Source organism: Odocoileus virginianus, chromosome 26, assembly GCF_023699985.2.
Source record: "Odocoileus virginianus isolate 20LAN1187 ecotype Illinois chromosome 26, Ovbor_1.2, whole genome shotgun sequence".
Taxonomy (NCBI): Eukaryota; Metazoa; Chordata; class Mammalia; order Artiodactyla; family Cervidae; genus Odocoileus; species Odocoileus virginianus.
The window spans coordinates 45,968,824-45,983,087 of NC_069699.1; the positions used below are offsets into that span (position 1 = coordinate 45,968,824).

General features: G+C 37.7%; 1 protein-coding gene across 8 annotated transcripts in view; it reads right to left on the reverse strand.

The window, feature by feature from the left end:
• DOCK3 (dedicator of cytokinesis 3) overlaps positions 1 to 14,264 on the reverse strand; it is a 263,108-nt gene that overhangs the window by 156,187 nt on the left and 92,657 nt on the right. The window lies entirely within an intron of this gene.

Below are 14,264 nucleotides of genomic sequence, written 5' to 3' on the forward strand. Positions count from 1 at the left end.
TTAAGATGCTGCCTTAGCAGGAACATGCCTTTATCCAGCTTAACTGTGACTCACAGAGTCAGACATGAACAACAAACAATATTCACCTTTAGATAAATAAATGAGGCTAGGAATTTTAAGACTGACAATTTTAGTCATCAAGCAGTTCTCCCTGTAATGCTAAAAAAGGATTCATTCGGTATCATATTTGTTAACAGACTGCTTGAGTTCATTATGGATGGATTTTCTCATATCATTAATAAGTCACATTTATTTTTCTATTTCCCCCATCCTACAAGTATGAACAAGGCTCAATCATGCATTACTTTCACTAGGATAAAAAAATTATTTAGTGTCCAAGTAGATATGCAATTCAAAGTCAAATACAAAAATAAGCTCCTGGGAATTCCAGGAGGTCCAAAACTCTGTACTTTCAGTGCTAAGGCACAGGTTCAATCCCTGGTTATGGAATCGAGATCCTGCAAGGCATGTGGTATGGCCACAAATAAAGGGAAAACCATCACCTCCTAAAAGCATTAAACTCAAAGAAATGCAGGTTTTAGTTAGGTCTTATCTTATTTTCAACTTAATTAATATTGACATTGGGTTATAGTAAAGACTTCACCACACATTAGCCAATATCTTAAGACATTTTAAATGAAAGTTTAACCAGGGAGCACTACTAATGAAGAAAACAAAACTTAAAAGATCTTGTGTAACTTGGGCAGAAGGAACAAGTGATGATGATTAATGGTTGGTTAGGAGGCAATATGGGATACCAGAAATAGCTCTGTATAGGAAGAGCTCTTGGGTTCAAATATGGTATATAATTTCTTTTCAATACATATTAAGTCCTTTCTCACTCTCTAGAAAACAGCTCTAAATCTGGAGGCCAATGGAATTAGGGGGTTATGGACCCCTCCAACTACTTATACAAGTATGTGCATGTGTTCATGCATTCATTTCCTCTGGGCAGAGGGCCTATAACTCTCACCAGGGTTTCAGAGCTGCTCTGTAATCACCCTACTCTAAAACAAGTGTTATGAATTACTGCACCCGGCAAAGTATTCCATAGATGATGGAAGGAGAAGTATATATATATTTCTCTTCACCTAGATTTTGAACTATGTTCAGAATATGCTAACATATGCTAACAAATTCTCTAGGCTCTTTCTGTGCATAAAACTCCCAATGAGAAATAAACCTTTAGTACATTACACTGAGATCTGAAACTCCTGTTTGAAATAAGCCATGTATACACCCAAAATGCAAAATTATTTTATTTATAATTTACACCTTATTTTATAGGAAAAGGTTTTTATATTTTATATCAAGAGGTTCAGGAAATTGTAATAAGAAATAAGACTGATAAAAATGGGAACTCAAACTTACATGAAGAAGCCATAAGTAAATACACTAATGACACAGACTAGTACGATTACTATGATCAAAAATTAAAATTTATATGTATAGTTTTTGGCAGGCAAGAAAAAAGAAACCTATCTTCCTATTAAAGGATAAAAATCTCATTTTTCTGTTATCTATTACTATAATTTGTTTTATTCTACAATAGAGAAATGTGAGTGAAACAATTTTTTGGTACTAAATGCTAAAAAAAAAAAAGTCTAGTTTTTCATGATGAGAAAATCAGTAATACACTGTTGGCCTTAACTACAATAGTTCATAGTTTAAAGGTAAAACCATGCCATCGAATATGATTCCTGAAGTTAATGCACTTAAATCTGTAAGAGATTTTATTTCCTGTCTTCATACACCAAAGAGGTACTAAATTCAATCACTTCTTATTAATTATTCTTAATTTCTCTGAAATAGTTTTAGGCCTCTGGCTTCTAATACTTATAGCATGTAAAGGCAGTAGTGTCATGGAGAGCAAGATACAGTTGAAGCCCATCCTTCCTATCTCTCTCATCTTAAAAGCAATTTACAATTTAAAGATAATGAAGTTATGATAGCAAATATTCAGAATACTTTTACATGCATGTGGAAAAACAGTGGAAAGATCACAAAAATGATAATAGTATTTGTATAAGAAAGTGAAATTAGACAATTTATCAACCTAAAATATTTTACAGATTTTCTGTAGTCATGCTGTGAAAACTTCTTTAAATACAAAAATAAAGATTTCATACGTATTCTTTAACCTCTGGTGGTCACAAAATACATGAGGTAGTCTCAATATTACAATAACTTAACAAAAAGAAAGACTGTACAAATAATCAAAACAGTTGTTTTCATTGCAACAGCTTAAGAAAAAATCCACATGGATCAAAGTCAGGAAGGCTGTGATGTGCCCAGTGGTAGTGCACCACACGCAGGCTCCAGGAGCTTGTCTGGAGAATGGCATCTATGAGAACTCTACCTTAGCACTGTGAAAACCTTAGCTGGCTTGTCCATTCAATTATTCACCCATATATCCACCAACTCACACCAAAGACACTTGCTGAGGATCTGTCATGTACCACCAATGGTGTTAAGATACTGGAAACAGAGTACTTTTGAGCCAAGCAAATGTTCATATCCAACATGTTAATTCTCCCCTAAGAGCAAAGTGCTTTCTCTCTCCTAGAAGTCACTAGAACACAGTACCATTTAGTTTCCTGTTTCATTATCTTAGGAAGAAAATGATTAACAGGTGATCTAATTAGACTGAATGCTGATTTCCTTCTAAGATCTTCTTCAATGGAAGAAGAGCAGTTTCCAAAAGCTAAATTGAAGAACTGTCCTCAGTGGAAGAAGGCAGAGATGCTGCACAGTGAGAAACAACACATGTTCACTAAAATTTCACCCTATAAAAGAGATTCCTGGCTATTTCTTCCTATAGTATATTCTAAAAATAGTGAATGGTTAAGTGCAGAGGATGGTCAACTTAGTCTCTTCTCACAGCAAAGGAAGGTAGTACATCAGAGTAGTTAGGAGCATGTGCTCTGATACTGGATTGCCTAGTTTGTATCTTGACTCTCCCATAAGTGGGACTCTTCTTGATGCTTCTCTACTATCATAGACTAGTGTAAGAATTAACCCATGTAAAGCACTCACTACACTTCCAGGCACTGTGAACTGCTTCCAGTGTTATAATTATCATTATGTGTTACATCATTAGCTAAAATATGACTTAGAGTACAAAGACTCTGATTAAAGAGAATGTCCAAAAAGAGACTCCTAAACAGATGGACACAAGCAGAAGGCATACAACTACACATGTATATACATATAGATGTAGTTCAAAACTGGGAGAGGAGTAAAACAAGTTTGTATATTGCCACCCTGCTTATTTAACCTATATGCAGAGTACATCATATGAAATGCCAGGCTGGATGAATCACAAGCTGGAATCGAGATTTCCAGGAGAAATAAATACCTCAGATATGCAGGTGATACCACTCTAATGGCAGAAAGTGAAGAGGAACTAAAGGGCCTCTGGATGAGGGTGAAAAAAGAGTGAAAATGTTACCTTAAAACTCAACACTCAAAAAACTAAAATCATATCTGGTCCCATCACTTCATGGTAAATAGAAGGGGTAAAAAATGGAAGCAGTGACAGATTTTAGGTTCCTGGACTCCCAAATCACTGCAGACAGTGACTGCAGCCATGAAATTAAAAGATGTCTACTCCTTGGAAGAAAAGCTGTGACAAACCTAGACAGCATATTAAAAAGCAGAGACATTAATTTGCTGAAAAAGGTCCATATAGTCAAAGCTATGGTATTTCCAGTAGTCATGTATGGATGTAACAGTTGGACTACAAAGAAGGCTGAGCATCAAAGAATTGATGCTTTCAAATTGTGGTACTGGAGAAGACTCTTGAGAGTCCCTTGGACTGCAAGGAGATCAAACCAGTCAATCCTAAAGGAAATCAACCCTGAATACTCACTGGAAGGACTGATACTGAAGCTGAAGCTTCAATACTTTAGCCACCTGATGGAAAGGGCCGTCTCATTGGAAAAGACCCTGATGCTGGGAAAGACTGAAGGCAAAAGGAGAAGGGGGCGACAGAGGACAAGATGGTTAGACAAGATCACTGACTCAATGGACATAAATTTGAGCAAACTCTGGGAGACAGTGGAGGATAGAGGAGCCTGGTATGTTACAATCCATGGGGTCGAAAAAGTTGGACACAACTTAGTGACTGAACAACAACAACAATAAAATAGATGTTGTATAGAACTGCTTCCAAAATGGTCTTACTAACTGCTTAGGTGAATGTGTGTTTAGCAGCTCAGTGGTATCAGACTCTTTGTGACCCTCAGGACTTAGCCCACCAGGCTCCTCTGTCCATGGAATTTTCCAGGCAAGAATACTGAAGTGGGTCTCCAGTTCCTCCTCTAGAGGATCTTCTTGACCCAGGGATTGAACCTATGTCTCCTGCACTGTAGGTAAATTCTTTACCCTCTGAGCCATTGGGAAAGCTTAGGTGAACAGTCTTCATAAAAATATTTAGTCTTCTTTCACCATTTGTTATTAATCACTATAATCACAATATTATTAATCACAATAAACGGATTAATCATTCAATAATTTCAATAATTCAATAAATATTTCTTAGCACCTACTCTATGCTAGGCTCATGTGGAACTAAGGGACATAGCAGTGAATGAGACATATTTCTGCTCCTACATTCTTTTAGGTGTGCCTCTCAAAAGTTCTAAACCTAACAAATTCTTTGAATTTTACATGTCTCTTGAATGTTCCAAATTATATTTTCTTTTTAAAATATAATTTTATTTCTTTATTTCTGTTTGGCTGTGCTGAGTCTTGTTGCTCTCCAGCTGTGCTGTGGGGGCTTCTCATGGCAGTGGCTTCTCTAGAGCACACTCTAGGCTGCATGGGCTTCAGCAGCTGTATAGCCCATGGGCTCAGTACTTGCGACCCTCAGGCTCTACAGCATAGGCTCAATAGTTGAGGCACACGGGCTTAGTTGCTCCACATCATGTGTGACCTTCCTGGATCAGGGATCGAACCCAAGTCTTCTACGTTAGCAGGTGGATTCTTAACCACTAGAACAGGGACACCCTCTATTCTATTTTCTACTGTATCTTCTTCCTTCTGGGTTTCCTCATCTGAACCACAGAACACAGAAAATAACCTGAAGTTAACTAATAATATATGATGGATGTTTTAAGGCATTTAGGACTTATTAGGTTGGTACAAACATAACTGCAGTTTTTGCACTGCTGAAATTTGCCATTTGATATTGGAATATAGTCTTAATAAATATGATTATGTTATTTCAATTACATCATTTAAAACACATTACATTAAAAAAACATTTTAAAGCACATTTCTTACTCTATTTTTTTTTGCTAATGACTTATTACTTTCTGTTTATTTTATATTTATTTCAGACAATGGAAATGATGTTAGACAAAAAGCAAATTCAAGTAATTTTCTCATTTGAGTTCAAAATGGGTCATAAAACAGCAGACACAACTTGCAAATCAGCAATGCATCTGGCTCAGGAACTGCTAACAAATGTACAGTGCAGTGGTGGTTCAAGAAGTTTTGCAAAGGAGATGAGAGCCTTGAAGATGAAGAGCACAGTGCCTGGCCATCGGAAGTTGGCAGTGACCAACTGAAAGCAATCATCAAAGCTGATCCTCTTAAAACTACATGAGAAGTTGCCAAAGAACTCAACATCAACCATTCAACCATTCTACAGTTGTTTGGCATTTGAAGTGAAGTGAAAGTTGCTCAGTCATGTCCCACTCTTTGTGACCCCAAGGACTATACAGTCCATGGAATCCTCTAGGCCATAATACTGGAGTGCATAGCCTTTCCCTTCTCAAGGGGATCTTCCCAACCCAGGGATTGAACCTAGGTCTCCCACATTGCAGGCAGATTCTTTACCAGCTGAGCCACAAGCAAAGCCCAAGAATACTGGAGTGGGTAGCCTATCCCTTTTCCAGGGGATCTTCCCAACTCAGGAATCGAACTGGGGTCTTCTGCATTGCAGGTGGATTCTTTACCAACTGAGCTATCAGGGAAGCCTTGGCATTTAATGATAAAGCTTTTTTAAAATTTTTAGTTAGCTCATGAGCAAGCTTTTTCACTTCTTCTCTTATTCTGTGTGGGTCACAATAAACTGTAGAAAATTCTGAAAGAGATGGGGATACCAAACCACCTGACCTGCCTCTTGAGAAACCTGTATGCAGGCCAGGAAGCAACAGTTAGAACTGGACATAGAACAACAGACTCGTTCCAAATAGGAAAACGAGCACATCAAGGCTGTATATTGTCACCATGCTTATTTAACTTATATGCAGAGTACATCACGATAAATGCCGGGAGGGAGGAAGCACAAGCTGGAATCAAGATTGCCAGGAGAAATATCAATAACTTCAGATATGCAGATGACACCACCCTTCTGGCAGAAAGTGAAGAAGAACTAAAGAACCTCTTGATGATAGTGAAAGAGGAGAGTGAAAAAGTTGGCTTAAAGCTCAACATTCAGAAAACTAAGATCATGGCATCCAGTTCCATCACTTCATGGCAAATAGAGAGAGAAACAGTGGAAACAGTGGCTGACTTTATTTTTGGGGGCTCCAAAATCACTGCAGATGGTGACTTCAGCCATAGCCATGAAATTAAAAGATGCTTACTCCTTGGAAGGAAAGTTATGATCAACCTAGACAGCATATTCAAAAGCAGAGACATTACTTTATCAACAAAGGTCCATCTAGTCAAGGCTATGGTTTTTCCAGTAGTCATGTATGGATGTGAGAGTTGGACTATAAAGAAAACTGAGCACTGAAGAATTGATGCTTTTGAACTGTGGTGTTGGAGAAGACCCTTGAGAGTCCCTTGGACTGCAAGGAGATCCAATCAGTACATCCTAAAGGAGATCAGTCCTGGGTGTTCATTGGAAGGACTGATGTTGAAGCTGCAATCCAATACTTTGGCCACCTGATGCGAAGAGCTGACTCATTTGAAAAGACCCTGATGCTGGGAAAGATTGAGGGCAGAAGGAGAAGGGGACGACAGAGGATGAGATGGTTGGATGGCATCACCGACTCAATGGACATGGGTTTGGGTGGACTCTGGGAGTTGGTGATGGACAGGGAGGTCTGGCGTGCTGCGGTTCATGGGGCCACAAAAAGTTGGACACGACTGAGAGATTGAACTGAACTTCTCTTATTATAGGCAACAAAAACAAACCATTTCTCGATCAGATGGTGACTTGTGACGAAAAGTGTATTTTATACAACAACCATTGACGACCAGCTCAGTTGCTAGACTGAGCAGAAGTTCCAAAGCACTTCCCAAAGTCAAACTTGCATCAAAAAAGGTCATGGTCAGTGTTTGGTGGTCTGATCCACTACTGCGTTCTGAACGCTGGGGAAACCATTATATCTGAGAAATACGCCCAGGAAATGGATGAAATGCATTCAAAATCCCAACGGCTACAGCCAGGCATTGGTTAACAGAAAGGGCCCAATTTTCTCCATGACAATGCCCGACCACGTCATACAACCAATGCTCCAAAAGTTGAATGAAGTTTTGCTTCATCCGCCATATTCACCTGACATCTCACCAACTGACTACCACTTCCTTCAGGCATCTGGACAACTTTTTGCAGGGAAAATGCTTCCATAACCAGCATGATGCAGAAAATGCTTTCCAAGAGTTCACTGAATTCCAAAGCATGGATTTTTTATATTACAGGAATAAGCAAACTTATTTCTCATTGGCAAAAATGTGTTGATTGTAATGACTCCTATTTTGATTAATAAAGATGTGTTTGAGCCTAGTTATAATGATTTAAAATTCATGGTCCCAAACTGTAATTACTTTTGCACAAACCCTATAGTTCTTCCCCCGAATCAGTTGAGAAAAGCTAGAGATACTAAGATTTTCTGTGGGCAGTGACCTTTTCTAATATTAAAAGGAGCACATATATATAACAAATGAAAGCATGGTATACTTATATTTACATAATAATAAAATGTAACATGTAACTAATAATAGCTATCTTTTACTGAACATTTACTTGGAATAGGCATTTTACATAGGATTTTGTGTATATCCCCTCTAGGAACTATGAGAAGTACACAGTATTAAACCCATCTTATAACTGAGTAAACCGAAGCCCAGGCTACTAAGGAGCCTATTAAGGGAGTACAGTTGAGCTTGTCTCAAGCTAGGTCTGTCTTACTCTGAACCCATGATATTTCCACTATACCTGTCACCTGTCCACTATTAATAATAACAATGAAGTTAAATACTAGTGGCTATCAGTGACTATAATCAATTTGGTCAAAATAGTCTGAAGAATAATTTTGTGTCAATACATCAGTCCAGAAAGAAAAAAAAACATAGACTGATGAATGAGCAGCCAACAGGCATAAGGAAAACCTACCCTACTACTTAGGTATTTTCACGTAGTGTCTATCAAGTGCAGGTACTGTGGTAAGTGCAGGGTAGGCTGATGAGCAAAAGAGATGCACAAAGAATAAGTATGAGCATGTGTGTGTGAGTATAAGGTAATTATTTGAACATGATAACTTTTTTTTTCTTTTATTTTTTTCATTTATTTTTATTAGTTGGAGGCTAATTACTCTACAATATTGTAGTGGTTTTTGCCATACATTGACATGAATCAGCCATGGATTTACATGTTGAACATGATAACTTGACAGAAGAGTTTTGACACATACATACATTAAACACAGTTATCTCAGACTTAAGTATGACAAGCTACTGAATGATGATGGGCACAACATCTCACATTAGAACTCCAAGAAGGCATTGGAAGCTTCTACTAATTTCAGATGTCCTGAAGCTGGAAAATATCACTATGCTCTTAAAGAGAAAGTGAAAGTTGCTCAGTCATGTCCAACTTTTTGTGACCCCATGGACTGCAGTCCATGGAATTCTCCAGGCCAGAATACTGGAGGGGGTAGCTGTTCCCTTCTCAAGGGGATCTTCCTAACCCAGGGATGGAACCCAGGTCTCCCGCATTGCAGGCAGATTCTTTACCAGCTGAGCCACAAGAGAAGCCCCAAAATACTACAGTGGGTAGCCTATCCCTTCTTCAGGGGATCTTCCCAACCCAGGAATCAAACCAGGGTCTCCTGCATTGCAGGCGGATTCTTTACCAACTGAACTATCAGGAAAGCCCAAAGAGAAAGTACTAAACCATAAATCTATCTGAGTCCTAGCTAAGAATCTACTCAGAGGAAACTTGCTGAGGGTGGGAGACGGGTTGGAGAGTAGCTGTATTTTTTGCATAGTACAACCCAAATCACTGCTTGTGTTGCTTCCTCCAAGAGCAATTCCCTTGGTGAAGAACATAAACTAAGTGAGAAGAAAGAGACATGGGTGGGTTGAGATCTTTGAAAACCTAAGAGAAGGTGCAAAAGAGAGGCAAGGGAGGGAAATATTAGGTTGGCCAAAAAGTTCATTTGGGTTTTTCTGTAAGAAACCCAGTAATATGATAGAGAGGAAGAGAAAGACAGAACAAAGTAACTGTAAAGTATACATTTATTGGTGATTTGTCTCAAATGATGACACTTCACAATAAAAAGATAAACAATTTTCTCATTTGATACTTGAAATCTACAGAAACATTATTCTAATTCAACGAAAGCTTATAAATGTTCACATTTTATTCAAGTCTGTACTTTCTACCTAAAAAAGAAATACAAAAATCCCATAAATTATTCTAAGAGTAAAATATTTCTTACTCTTAGAATAGGTGTTTTTCTAAGGCAAAGATCAATTAGGCTGTGTCAGTAGTCCTGGGTTAATGTAACTTCAACTCAGCTATACTGTATTTATTGTGGTAATGATATTAGAGACTGAGAAGAAATTTTTCTCAATATCTTTATGGAATGTGTCAAAAATATTAAATTAACATATTAAAATTACATTGCTAGATGAATTATTTTAAAATTCCCTTGGAGAAGATGTAATTAACTGACTTATTCTTTGAATAGAAGACTTGAGTAGAGATGATGGCTAGTTAATTTGAATACAGCCTTGTTTTAATGCCCTTCCTGTATTTTAGGAAACAATATTATAAATGCTGATTGCTACTAATACAATTTTAATAATTTTCACTTATGGAATGAGTGTGCACATAGGTGATGAGGCCAACAAGTATAAGCCATGTAAATTTAGTGTTGGAATCTTCAAATTTTCAGCCAAATAAATAATAATGCCTAATCTCAGGGAACAAAATTAAAATGGTTATTATGTAGATGTGGAGACACTGCATTTAATTTAAACTCTGAATAAAATATTGAATATAGTACCAGTTTAGTTTTTATCTTGGGAAGTTCAAACTCATGTTAAAGCAGATACATATTATGGGCATACAGTATGGATAACAAAACAAAGATCAAATGACCCACAGACTAGAGATACTGACAATAATTTTCCTGGTTTTAAGACTCACACTTAAAAATAATCATGGTAAGGCCCTGCATAAGCTATATGGGCTTTGGTATCAGTTCTGGGTATAAACACCAGCTCTACTACTCACTACGCAACAAAGGAAAAGTGCTTCTGAGCCTTACTTTCCTCACAGGGTAAAATAGAGCTCTTGTCTTGGAAGAATATAATAGCATTTCATTATAACCATGCCTACAAGTTAGACCAGGTACTTGCCACAGTGATCAGGTTGATGTACTCAAGGAACTATTAATAGCTGTTATTAAGAGCTTCTGAAATAGATTCTGAAAAGGCAGAGCTATAAGGTCTAAGAGTCTAAATAAAAAGGCACAAAGTTTAAAATTATATATGATTAATACTTCATTACATCAATTATAATGTAAAAATACATTCAGAAAATATTGATTAGTGCACTCACAACATGCCAACATATGCTATGCTTCAATATTTTATGGTATTTGTTAAGTGTTAGTGGAACAAGAAGTATAGAGCTATGAGGGCATAAAAGGTGAACAACGGATATGGTTATCGGTGCTCAGCTGTTGCATGGAACAGTCTCCTTTAGCTAACCTAATGGTATGGAATGACTTCATTTTGCAGTACACCATCTCTTCTTTCAAATTAAGAAGGAATATTTTAGTTCAAGTGAGAACCAGAGAGAATAGTCCCATCAGTTTGTCTTTTTCCTTTAATAATAGTAGACCTACAAAGTTCTCATTTAAGTTTTTTTAAGTGACTGTATTTTCCACCGGGGGTAGAGGGGAAAACAGAGTGAAGAATTAGGGAAAGAAAGAAGTGGAAGGGGAGGGACAAAGGAGGGAAGAAGATACAGAAACACCTGGAGAGGAGGATCACAGAAGAAAGGAGGGAGAAGGTTAAAAAGTGTGGGAGGGATGGAACTATGTTCCTGGTTTTTGTTTATTAAAATGAACATATAAACATTCCCCCAAAACACACACACATACACACACAAGCATGTTCCTACTTTGCTGAGAAAAAGTTATTAATGAAGGTGGAATAGCTCCGTACTTCGCTGATAGATACTTCAGTGTTCTCTTTTTCAAATATAATTTGAACTTGTTTCCAAGCTATCATCTTTAAGTTTTAAGATCTGACTGCAAAATATAATTGGTCTGTTTTGTAACTTTCTTCATAAAGAGGTATTGATATTTCTAAAATATTTCTCTTGTTCATTTACCAATATGTATAGTACAGTGAAACTGCAACATAGGATTTATATAACTGCTATTACCATCAGTTCAAGACTAACAACTTGCTTGGCACATAGGGATAATGTGTTTGCAAATTACTACTATTATTGATTGTTTAAAATAAACACAATGATACCATTTTTTATATATTCTACTGTCTTGAGCAGAGGAGACAGATCACCAGCTATGCACATTACATTTGCTAAGATTTTTATTGCTCAAAGTTAGATTTAGAGAATACTGTTTGATTTATGGTACATCTGAATCCATGTTATATCACACAAGGAATCTGTGATGTGTGCCAAGCAATCCTATTAACAGTCAAGAGAGGCTATGATTTAATTAAACAAATAAGGACAGGATATTGTTACTTCAAAAGGTCACAAATAACTAAAATTATTATTGTTATCTCTAGGAAAATAAAACAAAAAGCTAGGAAATGGTTGAGGAAAGAGTAAACAAATTCAGTCTAGGTAATCCAACATCCAGATGTTGTATTTCCAGGAAAAGAACAAAGGCAATAAAGAGGAAATTCTGAAAAAGTGATAGAAGAGAATTTCCCAGAGCCAAAGACCAGGTGACTTAGGACTGGAAGAGCCCATCAAACATCTAGTATAATAAATGGGAGAAGAAAAACCAAAACCCACAGCAGGGCACATTAAGCCAATTATAAAAGGCCAATTATATGACTCCATTTATATTAAATGTCCAGAATAGGCAAATCTTTAGAGACAGATGAGCAAGATGATAACTAAAAAGCACAACTATTCTAGGGGTGATAAAATTGATTCTGGTGACGGTTGTATTAAGTCTGTGAATATACTAAAAATCATTAAACTGTCTGATTTAAATTGGTGAGCTGTACTCAGCCATAAAAAAGAACCCATTTGACTCAGTTCTAATGAGGTGGATGAACCTAGAGCCTATTATACAGAGTGAAGTAAGTCAGAAAGAGAAAGACAAACATCATATATTAATGCATACATATGGAATCTGGAAAGATGGTACTGAGGAACCTATCTACAGGGCAGCAACAGAGACACAGACATAGAGAACAGACTTGTGGACATGGGTAGAGATGGGGGGAGAGGGTGGGACGAACTGAGAGAGTAGCACTGAAACATGTACATTACCATATGTAAAATCAGACAGCCAGTGGAAATTTGCTATTTGATTCAGGGAACTCAAATCTGGTCCTCTGTGACAACCTAGAAGAGTAGGATGGGGCAGGGGGTGGGAGGGAGGTTGAAGAGGGAGGAGACATATATATACCTATGGCTAACTCATGTTGACGTATGGCAGAAACCAACATAATATTGTAAAGCAATTATCCTTCAATTAAAAATAAATAAATTAAAATTAAAAAATAAAAAGTTGGGGATATGTATGGTATGTGAATAAAACTGCTAATGTTAATGTGTGCTAGTTGCTCAGTCATGTGTGACATTTTGTGACCCCATGAACTGTAGCCCACCAGGCTCCTCTGTCCATGGAATTCTCTAGACAAGAATACTGGAGTGGGTGGCCATTCCCTTCTCCCGGGGATCTTCTCGACCCAGGGATTGAACCCAGGTATCCTGCATTACAAGCAGATTCTTTACCATCTGAGTCACCAGGGACGTCACCAGGGAAGCTAATGTTAATAAACTTGTTTTTAAAAAGATATTTCAGTATTCTGGGAAAGAAGGAAAAAATTTTATCTTCCTGTTCTCTTCCTGAATTCTTTTTTGAAGTCCTACTCTCTCTTCCTTTTTCATAGCATTTTATAATAATGAATCTTCTTGATTCTCTTTGAGGATACTCAGGAATTTTTAACGTTCTTTGCTAATCTCAAGCTCTCTCTGGGGCCAGATATTTTATTCATCTCCCTTTCTTCCCTGTGAAAGTATTTCTTCAAATACCTGGTAATACTCGATTGTCCATTCAAATTTAAAAGGCACTGCTGCTGCTGCTAAGTCACTTCAGTCATGTCCGACTCTGCGACCCCACAAACGGAAGCCCACAAGGCTCCCCTGACCCTGGGATTCTCCAGGCAAGAACACTGGAGTGGTTTGCCATTTCCTTCTCCAATGCATGAAAGTGAAAAGTGAAAGTGAAGACGCTCAGTCATGTCCGACTCTTAGCGACCCCATGGACTGCAGCCTACCAGGCTCCTCCGTCCATGGATTTTCCAGGCAAGAGTACTGGAGTGGGGTGCCATTGCCTTCTCTGAAAAGGCACAAGAGACATGCAGAGATATTATACATGGGTGAATGGCTAGCAAGTTTCTCTTTCTGGTAGGTGGAAGGGATCTGGTCATTATACTTTGAAACCCTTAAATGCCTCACAATGGAAGGCTTTCCAATAAAGTCCCAGTTCAAACTTTTGTTGCCCAGTTTCCCACTAGGCAGTTGGTCTTCATTCATCTAAAGGGGAAACAGCTGGCTGCCAGGCTTTCCACTCATGGCGGTGAACTATTACTTTACATACTTTTAAGCCCCTCCTTTTTTAAGCTCTAGCACACACTTCCTTTCTTTCATGATTCTAGCAGCTGCAAGGTAGACCAGCTCTTTTATTAGCTAAGGTTTCCTCCATATTATAGGCTTCTTCTGTCACTAATCCTCCATCTATTTTTTAGCTTCTAGAAATGGGCTCATATTTCCCATTTATTGCTGGGCTTCTCCT